The sequence below is a fragment of the Cuculus canorus genome, chromosome 22, assembly GCF_017976375.1.
Source record: "Cuculus canorus isolate bCucCan1 chromosome 22, bCucCan1.pri, whole genome shotgun sequence".
Taxonomy (NCBI): domain Eukaryota; kingdom Metazoa; phylum Chordata; class Aves; order Cuculiformes; family Cuculidae; genus Cuculus; species Cuculus canorus.
Window position 1 is genome coordinate 5,246,729 of NC_071422.1, and position 16,222 is coordinate 5,262,950.

General features: G+C 61.4%; 1 protein-coding gene across 7 annotated transcripts in view; it reads right to left on the bottom strand.

Annotated features, from left to right (window-relative positions):
• AHDC1 (AT-hook DNA binding motif containing 1) overlaps nucleotides 1–16,222 on the bottom strand; it is a 64,870-nt gene that overhangs the window by 33,446 nt on the left and 15,202 nt on the right. The window contains exon 1 of one of the 7 annotated variants that reach the window (XM_054086240.1): nucleotides 13,157–13,731. The exons of the other annotated variants lie outside the window; for them this stretch is intronic. The gene's annotated coding sequence lies outside the window, so the exon portion shown is untranslated. Of the gene's footprint in view, nucleotides 1–13,156; nucleotides 13,732–16,222 lie in introns of those variants that run through there. 7 annotated transcript variants of the gene reach the window in all.

Sequence of the window (16,222 nt, forward strand, 5' to 3'; positions counted from 1 at the left end):
GAATCCCCCCCAAATACTCCAGGATCACCTCAAACACTCCAGAATCCTCCCCCCAAATACTCCAGGATCACCCCAAACACTCCAGAATCCCCCCCAAATACTCCAGGATCACCCCAAACACTCCAGAATCCCCCCCCAAATACTCCAGGATCACCTCAAACACTCCAGAATCCCCCCCAAACACTCCAGGATCACCCCAAACACTCCAGAATCCCCCCCAGATACTCCAGGATCACCCCAAACACTCCAGAATCCCCCCCAAATACTCCAGGATCACCCCAAACACTCCAGAATCCCCCCCCAAATACTCCAGGATCCCCCCAAACACTCCAGAATCCCCCCCCAAATACTCCAGGATCACCCCAAACACTCCAGAATCCCCCCCCAAATACTCCAGGATCACCCCAAACACTCCAGAATCCCCCCCCCAAATACTCCAGGATCACCCCAAACACTCCAGAATCCCCCCAAATACTCCAACACTCCCCAAATACAACACCCTGGTGCTGCAAGCCCATCCCCAAAGCACCACTCGGCCGAGGAATCCCAGTCACCCTCAGCTCCGTGCATTGGGGGTTGTCACAGCCTAACTGGGAAGCACTGGGAACCAGGACAGAGCCATGTGGAAGGACACCACGAGTTGTCCCCTTGTCCCCGGCTGCCGTCCAGGTGCGGAGCAGGAGGAGGGATGCTGGCAGGCGGTGTCCGTCCCGGCGAGCTGGCTCTGGCTTGGACCCCATTGAGAGGGGGGAGGAGGGTGAGAACATCTGGTCGCAGGGAAGAGGGACAGTCCGGGGGAATGAAGAGCTGTTGGAAGAGGCCCTTGTTGCTGAAGCTGGGGTGGAGTGAGCCTCAGCATCCCTCCTGCACCGCAGCTGTGCCGCGGCTCAGGAGGGAGCAGGGGCACCAGCCTAGGTAGGGGCTTGCTGCAGCCTTTGGCTACGGCAAGGGGAAACTGAGGCACGGCAGAACCAGATGATGCAATTTGGGGGTTGCGTGAGCCACCAGCACTGGGGTCACCTCCTCAATCTCCCAAGCGGCTGATGGAGCATCGGTTAGCGCCTGCGCCACCATTTCTAGCCTGGGGCTTCGCACCCCCTGGGGGGCGATTGGGGAGGGAAAAGGGAGGCTGTGGTGAGCGATTGGCAAGCGAGAGGCAAAGCCAGCTCTTCTCCTCCCCAAAGGCGCTCCCTGCCACCCACCCCCCCCCCCCGCAGGTGGCTGGAGCAGAACGGTTGATATGGAGACAGGGAAGCACAGACTGTCTGGGTAAGGTGACATTCGACAGATGCCAGGTTCAGACTCGCTCCTGCCAGTATCGCCCTCCCCAGCATCGCCTGCCCCTGCGGCCGGTGCCCTCCCCACCATCCATCCCCCAAGCACAGGCACGGGCAGGTGGGGAGGGGGTTCCAGGGTGGGCAGGGGGAGACCGGGGCACTCTGGGATCTGTTGGTAGGGTTTTGCACGGTGGAATTGTTGACGTAAGGTTGGGCTTGATGATCTCAAAGGTCTTTTCTAACCTAGGGATTCTATGGTTCGATAAATCCCACCCTCTCCCTATCCCAAGGGAAGGTACCAGCACCATCCCGGCACGCGCTCAAGTCAAACTGGGGTGGAGGAGCGTGCCTGGAACCCATAGAATCATCGAATCACCATGGTTCAAGTGAAGGTGCCACGTCCCCTATGGGCAGCCCACGGGGTATTTATGCCAAACACCCACCCAAAAATGATGCGGATAACCCAGATGGGGCAGATCTGGGAGGGGGCACCTCCAGGGAAGGGATCTCCCCATTGCAGAAGGGTCAATTAGCAGATGGTACCTAAGGAGAAACACCTCAACCTTGGGGTGAGCACGCGTTTGGTGTCTCCTGCCCACGCAGCCCCCCCTTGTCCCCAGGTTCGTTAGCCAGGAAAAAGGGGTCCTGGGGTGCCTGAACCTCCCCCAACCTGCAGCCCCATCTCTCTGCCCCCCAGCTGGGCCCCTTTTGCCCCAGTAGTGCTGGAGATCAAAGGGCTGCTGCCTGCTCGGTGAGAGCACCACGATGGATTCCCAGCACGCAACGGGTTGGGAGACCCCCCCCCCCCGCTCCAAGGGATGGGATGCCGGAATGCCGGAGGAGGGCTGAGCACCCATGTACCCACCCACCTTGCACCCAGACCAAGAGCTTGTGGTCTGCACCGAAGGACACGAGTGCTTTGCAGAGGGGGAGAAGGAGGAAAAAAACACAGCAGGGTGGAGACTGGGTGTGGGGAACCCCTGGGGACCCCCAAGCACTGCATCCACGCCCTCTGCTAGATCCCCATCCAGTGTCCCCACATCCCCAGCCTTGGGGGCATCCCTAGCCTTGGGGACAAGCGTGGCAGGGGCAGGGATGGCTGAGGGGGGGCTGGCAGCCCCCACAAAGCGCCTCCAGCCCCACTCCCCACGGCTGCTGCTCTCTGACCCCCTGTGCAGGGGAGGATGGAAGCTGCTAATGAGCTCAGCCCTTTCTCAGCATCCCCATCCCCGGCGGGGCCCTGGCAGGTGTGGGTCACTGCTCGCTCGCCCCACGATGCCGGGGATGCCGCAGCCTGGAATCGGTGGAAACGGGAGGCACCCGGTGAAGGGGTTGTAAAGCCTTCAGCATCCAGCACTTGCTCAAGGGCTGCTGTTCCTTATCATCCCCCACCCAAACACCCCTAACCCTGTTCCCTGGGATGCTTAGCAGAGCCCCACGCGGCGCACAGCATCCACCTGAGGACACGCAGCGCCTCAAGGTGTGAGGGATGCAGCCCCTTTCCCTCCTGCTCCTTTTGCTGCATCTTTCTCCCTCCTCCTCCTCCTCTCTGCCCTAAAGCAAGAAGGATTTCACCGCTCTACTGAGCTCCAAACTCCACTTCCAGATTTTCAGTGCGACTTTCTGGCTACCTGGATCAGGCACTGCAAGATGCCCCCTCTGATCTCCCCTCCCCTCCGGCCCCCCAGCATCCCCCGGGGGAGCTGGGGCTGGATGCAGCCAGGAGCTGGATGCAGGGGGGAGCCAGGGGTGGCCCAGGAGGAGGGAGAGGTCGAGCTGCACCTGGATGCGATGCTGGCCTCAGGGGCTCATAGCCTGCCTGGGGATTTGGGGTTGTTGTTGTGTTTAACCCAGCCTGGCCCAGGGAGAAGCAAAGGGCTTGGCCAAAAGGCACCTGGCAAACTCATTGCATGTGTGGGAGGCGCTGCCCTGGCTCCTGGGGCAGCGTTTGCCCTCACTGCCTGCACAAGGGGGGGTCCCCGCTCTCCCGTGACACCGTCCCGCAGGGATGTGTCTGTTCTCCAGGCTGCTCTCAGCTCCCTCAGCCCAGATTTGGCCCCATGGGAGAGGTGAGATCTGTAGGATACAGCCCTGTCCCCATCACCCTTCCCTGTGTCCCCCCGGCACCGCGCCAGAAAACGGGGGGAAAGGAAGGAGGGAAGACGTAAAACCCCTAAAATACCCCCAAATCCAACTCAGGCAGGAGGGGCACAGACAGCGCCACAGGGCACCTCCATCCAAAGAAGCAGCATAAAAAAGAAAGGCAAAGAGATGGAAAAAACCCCAAAGCGCCAGGTTCCCCCCCAAAAACCCCGCTGCCCTCCCTGCGGGTTTTTTTTTTTTTCCAAGCCCTCCGCATCCCCCCTTCTCCTCATTCCCTCCCAGGCACCCTGCTCTCCTCCGCTCGCTCTTGCATTCTGGTATTTGGTGTGTTCCTCAGCTGCAGGAAATTCCTGATGCTCTCCATCATGCAGCCTGCGCTCGCATCCCCCGCCCTGCCGCGGCTCCCCTCCAAAAGGCCAGCCATGTGCTGGACAGCCAACACCGCCGCCGGCATCGCTCCCTTCCCCGCCAGGGATCTGCTTTTTCCCTCTTCTCCTTCTCTTTCTCCTTCAACCTCTTTATTTGAAACTCCAACCCTGCAAAACAAAACACCCCCCCTCTTTTTTTTCCTTCCCCGAAGGGTCTGAAGCCGCGCAGCCTCGGCCATTCCCCTGCATGTCTTTCCCTCTTCGTCTTCCTCTCTTCGCGAGACCGTTCCTGATCTTATTTTAATTCGTCTCAGACGGTGTTGGAGTGTTATTTTAAGAGAGAGGATATGCACAGACATTGTGTTTTCTGCTTTTTCCTGGCCCCAAGCCAGGCTCTCTGGGCTGTCAGCTACCCACTGTGTTGCAGTCACGTGTGGGAAGAGGCAGCCAGAGCCAGCCTCACAACTCCTGGTAGCAACATGGAAATCAAGTGTGCACTTTCTTCCCTCTGTATGTGTCTGTATTATTAATAGCGTCTCTCTCTGTGAGTTATCCATAATGTATCTTAATACCTGTCCGTCTGTAAATGATGTATTACGGCGCGCGCACACAATGGTGGCGATGCCCGCGCCCACGGCTCCGCGGGACGTGGAGGGGAAGGCAGCACCACGGTGGTGTTGTCACCCCTGAGGACAGGAGAGAGGGATGAGGATGGGATCCCATAGCTGTGAGCGGCTCCGGCTGTGCGGGGAATGTGGGGAAAGCGGTTGGTGGGGAGCGGTGGGGAGGATGCGGCCAGTTGGCGCTGGTGCCGTCACCAGCCAGAATGGGTTGGGGACACTGCTGTCCCACCCTATGGACACTGATGCCAATCCCACAAGCACAATCTGCTGCCACACACATGAGGGTGAGGCTTGCACACGCGTGTACGAGGCGAGCGCACACACATGGAGGTCAGTGAGCAGCAGGGACGGCGCTGAGCGGTCCCCATCACCAGCCAGAATGGGTTGGGGACACCGCTGTCCCACCCTATGGACACTGATGCCAATCCCACAAGCAGAACATGTCACCATGCTCCCAAGGGACCATGGAGTGAGGTTTGTACACGCGTGTATGAGGCGAGCGCACACACACGTGGAGGTCAGTGAGCAGCAGGGACGGCGCTGAGCGGTCCCCATCACCAGCCAGAATGGGTTGGGGACACTGGTGTCCCACCCCATGGACATTGATGCCAATCCCACAAGCATAACCTGCCACTACACTCATGAGGGTGAGGCTTGCACACACGCGTACAAGGCACGCACACATACGTGGAGGTCAGTGAGCAGCAGGGACGGTGCTGAGCGGTCCCCACCACCAGCCAGAATGGGTTGGGGACACCGGTGTCCCACCCCATGGACACTGATGCCAATCCCACAAGCAGAACACGTCACCACGCACCTGAGGGCGAGGCTTGCACACGCGTGTGCGAGGTGAGCACACAAACACACAGGTCAGTGGGCAGCAGGGAAGGCGCAAACTGGATGAACGTGACACGGCACAGCACAAACGCGTCCCTTTGGCTCCACTTTGGCTGAAGGGCTGAGCTGGTTCTCCCACGCACCTCGGTTTGTGGGCAGCACCCAAGTCCCCACGGATGGGTGCTGCCCCTCTCCAGGCTGCTGGGGTCATAGTATGACAGAATGGTTTGGGTTGGAAGGGACCCTAAAGCCCATCCAGTTCCAACCCCCTGCCATGGGCATGGACATCTCCCACTGCCCCCTTCACACCCCGGAGATGGGGATGTCAGGGCAGGGATGGGACTGGAAAACACCACAAGACTGGGGCCCTCCCAGTGCAAACCAGTAACACCGAACAGCCAGAGTTGCTGCTACACACTGCGCCCACACTCCGCTTTCCACCAAAACACCGCACGAGCGCAGAGACTTCGACATCACCCACCCACCCTCGTGCACCATCCAGGCGCACAGATGTGTGCAGATGTTGTCTGAACTTGCCCGTGCGCGGTGCTGCCTGCAGGAACCCTTGCACAACACCGCCGTGCACACCACGCACACGCCGTGCGCGGGGGCTGCAGCGTGCGAGGACACGGGTGCAGCCCGTGGGGTGCCCAAGCGCCACCAGCCTTGCACCCCGACACGGTGGGAGCATCGTGGGGAGCACCCAGCCGGCATCCCGGGGAGCGGGAATCCAGGAAGGCGAACGGGAGCTCGAGGCTTCGCATTTCTGGATTCTGGTTCCCATTTCTGCTCCCGGCTGTTTCCATGGAAACTGGCGTCGGACCTGGGAAAATAAGGTTAGGGTTTGCAGAGGAGGCCCTTCGCCAGCGCTCGCCCACCTCTGCGCCCCACTGGCCCCACCGCCCCGACGGGGGCACACGCGCCACCTCGCCCAGTGGCGATGCTGGGTTTGGGGCTGAGCAGCACTGGTAGCTTCCAGCATCCTCCATCCTTCTGCCTGGTGACCCTCGGGAACGCGGCACAGGTTGGGTAACGTGGGAATGGGGACCACCACGCTACTCCCTGGCACCTCGGTGAGGGGTACCGCTGTCCCTGGGTGCAGCCGGTGGGGGCACCCACTGGACCCATGGCTCTTCCCTACCATCCCGCTCTCCTCGGCGCTCCGAACCCGGCACAGCTGAGCCTCGACGGGACCTTTCCAACAACTCCCATGTGTCCACAACGCCCCATCAGCCCCCTGGGATGGAGGAATGCTGGGATGGGCTCTAAAAGCCCCGCTGCCACATCCTTGGGTTTTATGACTCCACATACGCCGATAGCATCACCCTCCTCTTCCCCAGCTCCGGATCTCCAGTTGCTCCAAGGAAGGCGGGGAGTCAAAGTGGGGGCAGAACCCGATGGGGGACACCAGGATGGTCTCCAAAACCCCTACTGCTACATCCTTGGGTGTTACACGGTCTCCACACCTGCTGGAGGCATCACCCTCCTCTTCCCTAGCTCAGGATCCCAAATTCCTCCAAGGCAGGCGGGGAGTCAAAGTGGGGGCAGAACCAGATGGGGGACACCAGGATGGTCTCCAAAACCCCTACTGCCACATCCTCAGGTTTCATGACTCCACATACGCCGGTAGCATCACTCTCCTCCTCCCCAACTCAGGATCTCCAGTTGCTCCAAGGAAGGCGGGGAGTCAAAGTGGGGGCAGAACCAGATGGGGGACACCAGGATGGTCTCCAAAACCCCTACTGCCACATCCTTGGGTTTTACACGGTCTCCACATTTGCTGAAGGCATCACCCTCCCCTTCCCCAGCTCAGGATCCCCAGTTGCTCCAAGGAAGGTGGGGAGTCGGAATGGGGAGAGAACCAGGACACGACACCTCAGGGGAGCCGTGAAGACTAATGAATGGAGGCTTTTAAAAAGCACTTTGAGTGAGAAGTGCTATAGTAGAAACTAATTATTCCTCCCGCCTGCGCGCACACTCGTATGCACACGCGCGCACACGCGTCCCGCTCTCGCCGGGAGTCACGGCTGCGAAAACGCAGCCAACCCTGGCACCCAGCACCATGGCAGCCACCGCCTCGCCCATCGGCACCGCCTCAGCCGGGGAAAGATTTCCTCCCAGGCCCTGTTTCTCCTCCTGCCCCCTCCATTTCTGTGCCCCTCCAGGGTGGCTGTGCACCCCTCTTTTGCTGCAAAGCCAGGGGAGCTCAGGCTGGAGCGCGGGAGCTGCTCACCCTCCTCCTTGCGCTGGTGGTTTTGGGAGGGTTTCCTCTTTTATTCCAAAGCCACCATTTTAGAGCGCTGGAAGCTTGGGCAGCCGCTCCCCAGAGCCGCTCGGAGACGGACGGCACCTGGCACGGTGGGGTGGGTGATGCATCCGAAGGCGGCGCAGCCCCCCCAAAACCCCCTCGCAGGTGCAACCCTGAGCCCCAGCACAGCCCAGTCGTGCCAGGCTAGCGGGACCAGCCCTTCGCCGGTGCCATTAGGGGTTGGCTTGGAGCACAGCCCAGCTCCGACAGCAGGCGGCTGCACGGGCTGAACCCACTTTTCACGCCCCACCCCAAACCTTTCGCCTCTCCGAGTCCAAGGCTTCGGTCCCCGTATGGTCCCCACGCTGCTGACCCACAGAACCCAGAGCTTTGGGGCGGTGAGACCATGGCTCCCCATCCCTTTCTGGTCTTCCAGCAGGACCTGGTGTGAGCCTGTCCAGCCATCCCAGCTCTGCCCAACGCACCATTTTGCATTCTGGTGCTGGCCGGCCCCGCTGCCCTCCCACTCCCACCCCCACCCCGGGCTGCGTTTCAGCTGTTCTTGAAATCTGTCCAGGCTGGATTCATCACAAGAGCCCTCAAGCGGCTGCAAACAAACAGAAAAAAAAAAAGAAAAGAAGAGAGCTGGAGCGAGCAAAACGATCGATCGGCGCTGGGGGGGCCCTGAGTCCCTTCGGCAACGCCGAACCAGCCCCAAATTCACCGCTTCGAAGAGAAAAGGGATTGGGGAGGAGGAGGATGATAAACACAACCACCAGCACCCCCCTGGACGGTGCCGGCGGAGCCCCCCCCCAGTTGAGGTGCTGCGGTGATGGGCGGCAGCGTGACGGTGGCTCTCCCTTCCCAGTGGAGCTGGGCTCCAACCGCTCCGAAACTTCCCTCTTGTGGTTACTGCAGTTAAAAAAAGCAAACAGGAGGCTCGGGCACATTAAGAAAGAAATAGGAAATCCCACGGGGCAGATGGGATCGGAGGGCAGGAGGGGAGCCAAGGGATGGGGTTTGCCCAACGCTGGTGGCACCGGGGTCAGGATGGGTGCGGGGTTGGGATGCCCATCCCTGACACTCGTGTCCCAGCAGAGGGGAAGGCGAGGGGTCACCTTGCAGCGGGGACACGTGAAAGGTGGTTGTGGCCCCACGTCTCAGCTCGAGGATGGCCGGTAATGGCAGGGAAAGCGAATGCCGACACCGTTCCAGTGGGAATCGCCAGCGCCTGTGGGGTCGGGTTGCTGCGCCTGGGTTTTTAAGAGGGGCTGGATAATTTTTACCAGCACTAACGATCCCATCTGTGCCTGACACGCTCCAGCTCCGAGCCCAGCGCTCCAGCAGGGCTCCCCCACCTCCCAGCCCACCGATTCGCCTCCCCCTGCCTCGACCGCTGCCAGATACGGCCCGTGCGTGGTGCTGGGCGCTGAGCTGGGCCACAAGAAGGCTGCAAAGATGCCTTCAAACAGCGTCCTCCTGGCTGGCCGTGCCAAGCCCAGCTCCTGCACGCTGGGGATCGCACGAAGATTTACTGCTCATTACCCACACCGCGGTTGCGCTCGCAGGCATGGGCAGGATCAGGGCATGGTGGGGTTGGTGGAGACACGACGGGAAGCTGAGTCCCTTTCCAGGTCCACCACGCTGCCGGCATCTCCTAGTTTCACCGCTGCACCCACCTGTGGTGCTCCTGGGGACAGCGGGTGACGGTGGGACGCTTGGGGTGGCCGCGAGGCGTGCGGCGCTCAGCGTGGATGGGGTGGCAGTGGGATTTCTCTGGGTTGCACGCGTGAGAAGCAGCTAATGAGGGGGTTTTTTTGGTGGTAGTCCCTTGCAGGGCTCTGTAACCCACTCCGATGGCACTAATCCTGCCTCCTTCTCACAGCCCCGCACCGCGGCTCTGCCAGCACCGAGGGCGCGGTGCCATCCTCCCCGCTCAGGATGAGGAGCCTGGGATGCGCCAGCACCAAACAAAGCCCTGCTGGAGAACATTGCTTTTGGAGGAGCTGCGATTGCAGCATCCCACAACCCACCCTCGCCGCAGGAACCCCCCGAAACTCGCTCATCCATCGCCCAGGAAGGGAGCAGAGGGGCAGAGGGACGGTGCCCGCGGCGTAGGGTGCCTCTCCCTGCAATGTCAACCTGCTGCTCCGCATCCGCCAAGGCTGCCCTTGGAAAAGCTGCCGGCTGCGCTGGCTGGTTTGCCAAGTCCAGGACAAGCTCTTTAGCTCAACTCTGCCAGAACAGATGCCTGGGCGACTGTAATTCTTCCTAGCATGGATGGGGCGGTGGAAAAAAACCCAACCTCATTTAAGTATTGCAGCGACTGCTCCTCCCAACCCCACCCGCCACAGCATCGCGGCGCCACAGAGGGTCCCCAAAAGCTGGGGGGTCGAAGCGGGGCGGCGAGGGGAGGTTTGGGGGATGCTGAGGGAAGGCGATGCCCGGTGGGAGGATGGTGGCGCATGGCACACACCGGAGCCAAACGTGGCTCTGCCGCCAGCTGGGGAGGAGAAAGCGAACCCGCTGCAAGGACGAGTGGGAACCGCAAGCTCCGTGTGCCACCGGTGTCCTTGTAGCCGCTCGCTTGCTTCGTGTCGATGCTCCCCACAAAACAACGATCCCGTTTCTCACAGCAACGTCCTCTGCACAGAGCACGGCGCGGGGAGGAGAGCACGGGAGGAGCGTTGGCCAACACTTGGGAGTGTCTACGCTCCTTCTCACGCTCTCTGAAAGCTTCTCCTTGTGCCAGAAGTCTCCCTTTGAGCCCCAAACCCCCCGAATCGCCCGGCTGCAGGGGCAGGAGCTCGCAGCCTGGCCAGCCCCGAAACAGCCCTTGCACTGCATGGAGGAGGCTAGCGGCATTTCCACACAGATATTTTCTTCCATTGGCTGCAGTTTGGGGCTGCCAAAAGCCAAAACAAGAATGGAAACATCCCATTTTTTTGGCAAAAATTCAATGCAGGGTGTTTTTTTTTTTTTTTCTTTTTGGTTTTGGTTTTTTTCTTCTTTTTTTTTTTTTTTTTCTCTCTTGTCTTTGGTTAGGAACGGAAATTCCCTGCCATGAAAACATGACGAAACCTCAAACCAAAACACAGCTCGGACTGAAACCTTCGCCCAGTTCCTCAGTGATCCCGTATGGGGCAGGTCCTCTTGTCGGGGCTCACTCCCATGTGGTCCTGGGACACAGGACCGAGCCCGGACCCCAGCATTGGCCACACGGGAGATGAGGGGATGCCATGCTTTGAGGATCTCTCCAGTGACCTCATATGCTTCCCCACTGGGAAGGCACCACTTCCCAGCCCTGCTCTGCACCATCCTGCTTCAACAATGGCATGTGGTAGCCCAGTAAGGCACTGGTTTGCCCATGGGGATGCTGGTCCCTATGTACGGCGCCAGGCAAGGACCAGGCTCCCAGTGCTGGTGGCTCCGAGCGTGACACCGTGGGGCTCCTGGGAAGGTGCTGGCACCCCGAGCTCCCTGCGGGTCCTGGAGACCTCTGGGCTCCTTTGCAAGAGCATCCACTGGGAATGGCCTCATCCAGCCCATCCTGGGAGTCCGGAGATGGCCGAGCCCCAGGGCTCACCCCTGCAGCACCCGCAGCGTTCCCCCCTCCCCAGCCGTGCTTTCACCACATGTTGGGGCTGAAGGATGAAACGGCTCTTCCCACCCCAATCCCCAGCTCATTTCTCTCTCTCCGGCTCCCGTTCCGGAGGCTGGATCCGGCCACGCAGGCTGAATAAGGCTCTGCCTTTGTCCGGCTCCCCCCGCCGTGCTTCCCCTTATCTAGCCCAGCCGCCTTGCCAAGAGCAGGCAGGAGGACAAGCCGGCAAGGGAGAGGCGTTAACTCTTCTCCTGCTCTGGCTCCAAAGCTTCCATGGCCACCATCACCCCTTGCACAGCACCTCCAGCACCTCTCCTCCATTCCTGCCTGCTCCTCAAACCCAGGGGACCCCCCTTCATTGCTCATTGCTGTACCCCAAACTGCCCAGCTGGGCACAGCAGCATCCCCTCAGCATCCCACGGCTGCTCCTCTACCCTAGGGGGTCTGAGCATCCTTGGGGGGCTCCAAGCATCCTTGGGGGGCTCCGAGCATCCCCGGGGGCTGCAGCCAAGGCAGGCACTGGGCGAGGCAGGCATCCCAGGGGCAGCCTGGAGCCCGGCTATCTGTCTGCAGAGCTCTGCGCGCAGCAATTAACCTCGAGAGAGCAGCCGCGGCTCCTGCCAAGAACCACATTAGGTGTGTGTGGCAGCGTCTAGACATGCGAGAGACCAGAGGCCTTGATCTGGAGGAAGGCGGCTCCATCCCTTCCCCCTTCCTTGCCCACCTCCCTCCCCCAGGGACTCCCTCGCAGGGGGTCCGGCCAGCCCTGGGGCTGCAGCATCCAGCACTGGATGCGAGGATGGGATGTGAGGATGGGGCACGAGGCTGAGCTCAGCCCCACGTGCCTCTGTGTGGGTGCAGCGTCCAAACAATTCCATGCTGGGCTTCCAAACTGGAGCTCTGACGCTTGGCACAGCACGGCTGTACCATCACACACCCCATCCCCACGGATGCCAGACCCCCATCCATCGATGGGAGGAGGAAGAGAAGGAGGAAGGTGGTTGCGAGCGGTACCCAAGGAGTTTCCCAGTCGGGAGATGCAACAACCATCGCAGGGAGCTGGCAGCAAACCCCAGGATGAGCTCTGGAGCCCAGGATGGAGCTGGGAAGAGACCCAACTTGCCACCTCCCCATGCCCATCCCAGCAAGCGGGCGGGTGCCAACATCCCGTTCGCCCGCGCTGCAGGTGTGACAGCACCGGGTGACACCGTGGGGGCCAAGCACCCTCTCCACCCATGTCCTTCGTGCCCGCGACACCCCTTTGCTGTCACCTCCCGGGTGCAGCCACCCCAGACGGCTGCAGGATGCTTGGGAGAAAAGCTTTTCCCGACGTTAATTAATTAAAATAAACAGCAAATTAAATACAGCAAAATTAAAATAGCTCCGGAAATTAATTTTCAACAAAACCCACCTGGAAAGGCTGGATATTTAAAGAATTAATAGAGCCCTCCGAGACCATAAAGAACCGCCGAGCTCCCAGCATCCACCAGCCCCGTCCGAGCCCCACCTCGGGGATGTGAGGATGTGGGGAAGATGGGATGGGACCCCCCGATCCCAGCCCATCCTCGCACCCGCTTGCTACGCCAGCGCGCTCGGCGAGGGAGGGATGCAGGGAAAGGATGCAGGCGCGCTCGCCACGATCCCGATGTTGGGAAGCACCAATCCCAGTTGGTTCTACAGGGACACCGCGCTCCGGGTGGGCAAACTGGGGGTGACCACCAGTGGTCCAAGACCAGCGGGATGTTCCTGTCACCTTCCCTTCCAAAACCTGCAGCACCGAGGGAAATCATCCAGACAAGAGGAAGAAAATCTTCATGATGAGGGTGGAAAGACCCTGGTCCAGGTTGCCCAGAGCAGTGGTGGCTGCGCCATCCCTGGAGATGCTCAAGGCCAGGTTGGATGGGGCTTGGAGCAACCCAGTGGGAGGTGTTTGGGTTTGGAACTGGATGGGCTTTAAGGTCCCTTCCAACCCAAACCATTCTATGATTGAAATCCCAACCTCCAGGCAGCCCCTGGGTGCTTTGTGCCCCCCACACATAATCCCCCCAACCAAGGCGGGATTACCATGCAAGCAGGCTGTGGGCAAAGCTCCTTACCAAGCTCGGCAGGCGGATCGAGGCGCTCCCGGGGGGCCCGGTGGGGCGCAGGCAGAGCACCAGGTGGGCAGCGGCCGGGGAGAGGTGCCTGGAAGCATCCCCATGCCGGGCTCCGACCCGAGACCAGGCACAACTTGTTACACGGTTGGGCTGTACCGAAGCGACCGTGGCGGGAAGCCGCGTCCGGTGCGTACCGGCCCTCCCACGGCACCGGCGGCGTTTCCTCTCCCCTCACACGGGTGTGTGCACAGGCGCACAGCAGCAGAGACACCGACAAGCGAAAAAGTGCTCCGGAAGGAAATGGAGAAAGCAAGAAGAAGCTGGCAGGTGGAGAGCAGGAGGGGCCACGACCACCTCTGCCACGACGCAGGGTGCCAAGGGGCACCCAGGGGTCCCCACCTCACCAGTGCGCCTGGTTGTGCTGCTCTGCTGGCAAATCCCCACCTGGGGAAACTGAGGCACGGCAGCAGGCAGGCAGCAGCTCTACACGCCGTGGTGTGTGGGAGCTTCCCACCCTCTCGGGGAGGGAAATGCTTTCTCCTGCCACAGCCGGGATGACACCAGCTCCCTGGCCTCCTCCCGCTCCACCCTGTTCCTGCAGGAACCCAGAAGTCCAGGCTCTGGGCATGCGGCCAGCGCCTCCCTCCTGCCTGCACCTCCCACCCGGCCTCCCCGGCTGCTCGGCGGGCGCCCAGGGCCAACTCTGGCCCTCAGCACCCTCATCCCAAGCCCGGCTCACGCCGACCTCCCTCCCGGGCACACACCTTCCCGCGGCGTGTCAGGGCGACCTTGGAGCGGTGCCGTGGCCAAACTTCCCGGTGCTCGGCGGCGATGCCCACGGCAGAGCGGGAGGTGACGGAGGAAGGGGTGGGCAAGGGGATATTTTTCCCCCATTTATTTATTGATAGGGTGGGTTTTCTTCCCTTGCCGGAGACAAAGGCAGCCTGGCGTGCCCAACTGTAGGGTTCGGAGGGCGCTGGCGATGCCGGGACCTGGCGGCGATGCCGGAGCCAGCCGTGCCGGGGGCTCTGGGTGGCCGGTTTCCTCCGCACACAGATGGCTGTTTCGACTCAGTCGAGCGCTTGACCTAAATCTCCTCCTGATCCACGGGAGCTGCAGTCCCTCAGCAGCACAGCTCAAGGCGAGGAGGAGGAGGAGGAGGAGGAAGATGAAGGAGGGGGGGATCGGGGCCAGCTGCGGACCGATGGGAGGGTCGTGCCGGAGGGGCCCCCCACCCTGGCCTTGGCGGTGGGGTTGGCGGAGGCGGCGGTGGAGGGAAAGAAGGAGGAAAAAAGGCGGGTGGCGATGGAAATAAAATCTCCCACGCTTCAACCTCCACCGCTGGGCGCTCGCGCCTGCGTGCTGCACCCCTCGAGGCTGGGGCACAACCGCCCCGCTGGGCTCGACGCCCCGGCAGACCACTTCCTCGGAGAGAGGGGCCCCGACGGAGGAAGCTCCAACGGCTCGAAAGTTTCGGCTCTGACTCAACCGCTGGCTTGGGGGTGACCGAGCTGGCCCCGCCAAAGGGGGGGACTGTGGGACCCCAGGGGTTCGGGGGCGCCGAGGCAAGGGATTTTTTTGGGGTTCCCTAGACGAGGGTTGTCTGCGAGGCATGGCGCTCCACCCCCAGTGTCGGAGCAGCCCAAACCGGCTTCCCAGCGACAGCAGAAAGCTTTTAAAATCCCCTACGCGCGCGGCATGACTCACTCCAGAGCCAGTGCCCAAAACAAGCTCCGACACGGAGAGGAATGGCGAGAGCAGAGATGCTGGGGGCGGGCAGGAGGGGCTGGCGAGGGCCAGGGAGGGGGAAAGGGGGAGACAGAAGGAGGGAGAGAAAAGAGAAGAGGCAGAAATAACAGCATCTGAAACTCTGCCTGCTGGAGGCTAATTGGTTCCGGCACAGCCTGGTTTGTTTGGCAATGTTTCCTCTAATCCTTCAGGCTCTGAGCTCCCAGCCCCAGGGACATGGGGACATCGCAACGCCCGGCACCCACGCCCAGCCAGCGCCTCCAGCTCCAGTCCCTGCTACCCTGGGATACAGAGGGGTGATGCTGCGAGAGGTTCTGGGGTGTCCCCCCCACCCACCCTGGGGCTGAATCCCACCACGGTGACATCCTGGGATGGTGTCCCCTTCTGCCGCGATGCTACCATGCACTTCTGCTCAGCCCAGGGTCCCCCCCTGGGGCTGAACCCCACCACGGTGACATCCTGGGATGGTGTCCCCTTCTGCCGCGATGCTACGAGCACTTCTGCTCAACCCAGGGTCCCCCCCTGGGGCTGAACCCCACCACGGTGACATCCTGGGATGGTGTCCCCTTCTGCCGCGATGCTACCATGCACTTCTGCTCAGCCCAGGGTCCCCCCCTGGGGCTGAACCCCACTACGGTGACAACCTGGGATGGTGTCCCCTTCTGCTGTGGTGCTATGAGCACTTCTGCTCAACCCAGGGTCCCCCCCTGGGGCTGAACCCCACCACGGTGACACCCAAAGGACGGCGTCCCCTCACTCGGTGCTGGGTGCGAGGATGCTCGGAGGAGCAGGAGATGGCCTGGGTGGCGGAGGGAAGGGAGGGGAAGAGATGGGAAGGGAGGGGAAGGGAAAGGGGGGGCCCCCCGGCCCAGCATGGCCAAGCCAGAGCACTAGCCAAGAGTCGGCAGCTTTGTTCCAGGTGCCGGCTCCCTTTTTTTCATTAGGCTAATGGGATGCGGATGCATTATTCCATTCCACATGCTGCTAATGAACCACTCAGGCCAGTGCATTTGCATTAATGTGCAAAGCACTGGAGGAGGGTGGAGTGGCTGCATCTGGCCAAGGCTGACCTTCCCCACCGCCCAACCTCCCCGGCGCGCAGCCCCCGAGCCACGCTGCGCTCCCACCGCTCCACCAGACCCTTGATCTCCCCAGGACGGCTCCGACACACATTCCAGGACACATTAACCAGCCCTGAACAAACCCCAGCCTGGCCACCCCAAGCTCGTTGCCTCTCCCCCACTCCTCCCCATACGGATCCCAACTGACGTCTCACTGCCAGCACCCCCAACTCTGACACCCCAAAAAACAGAGAGG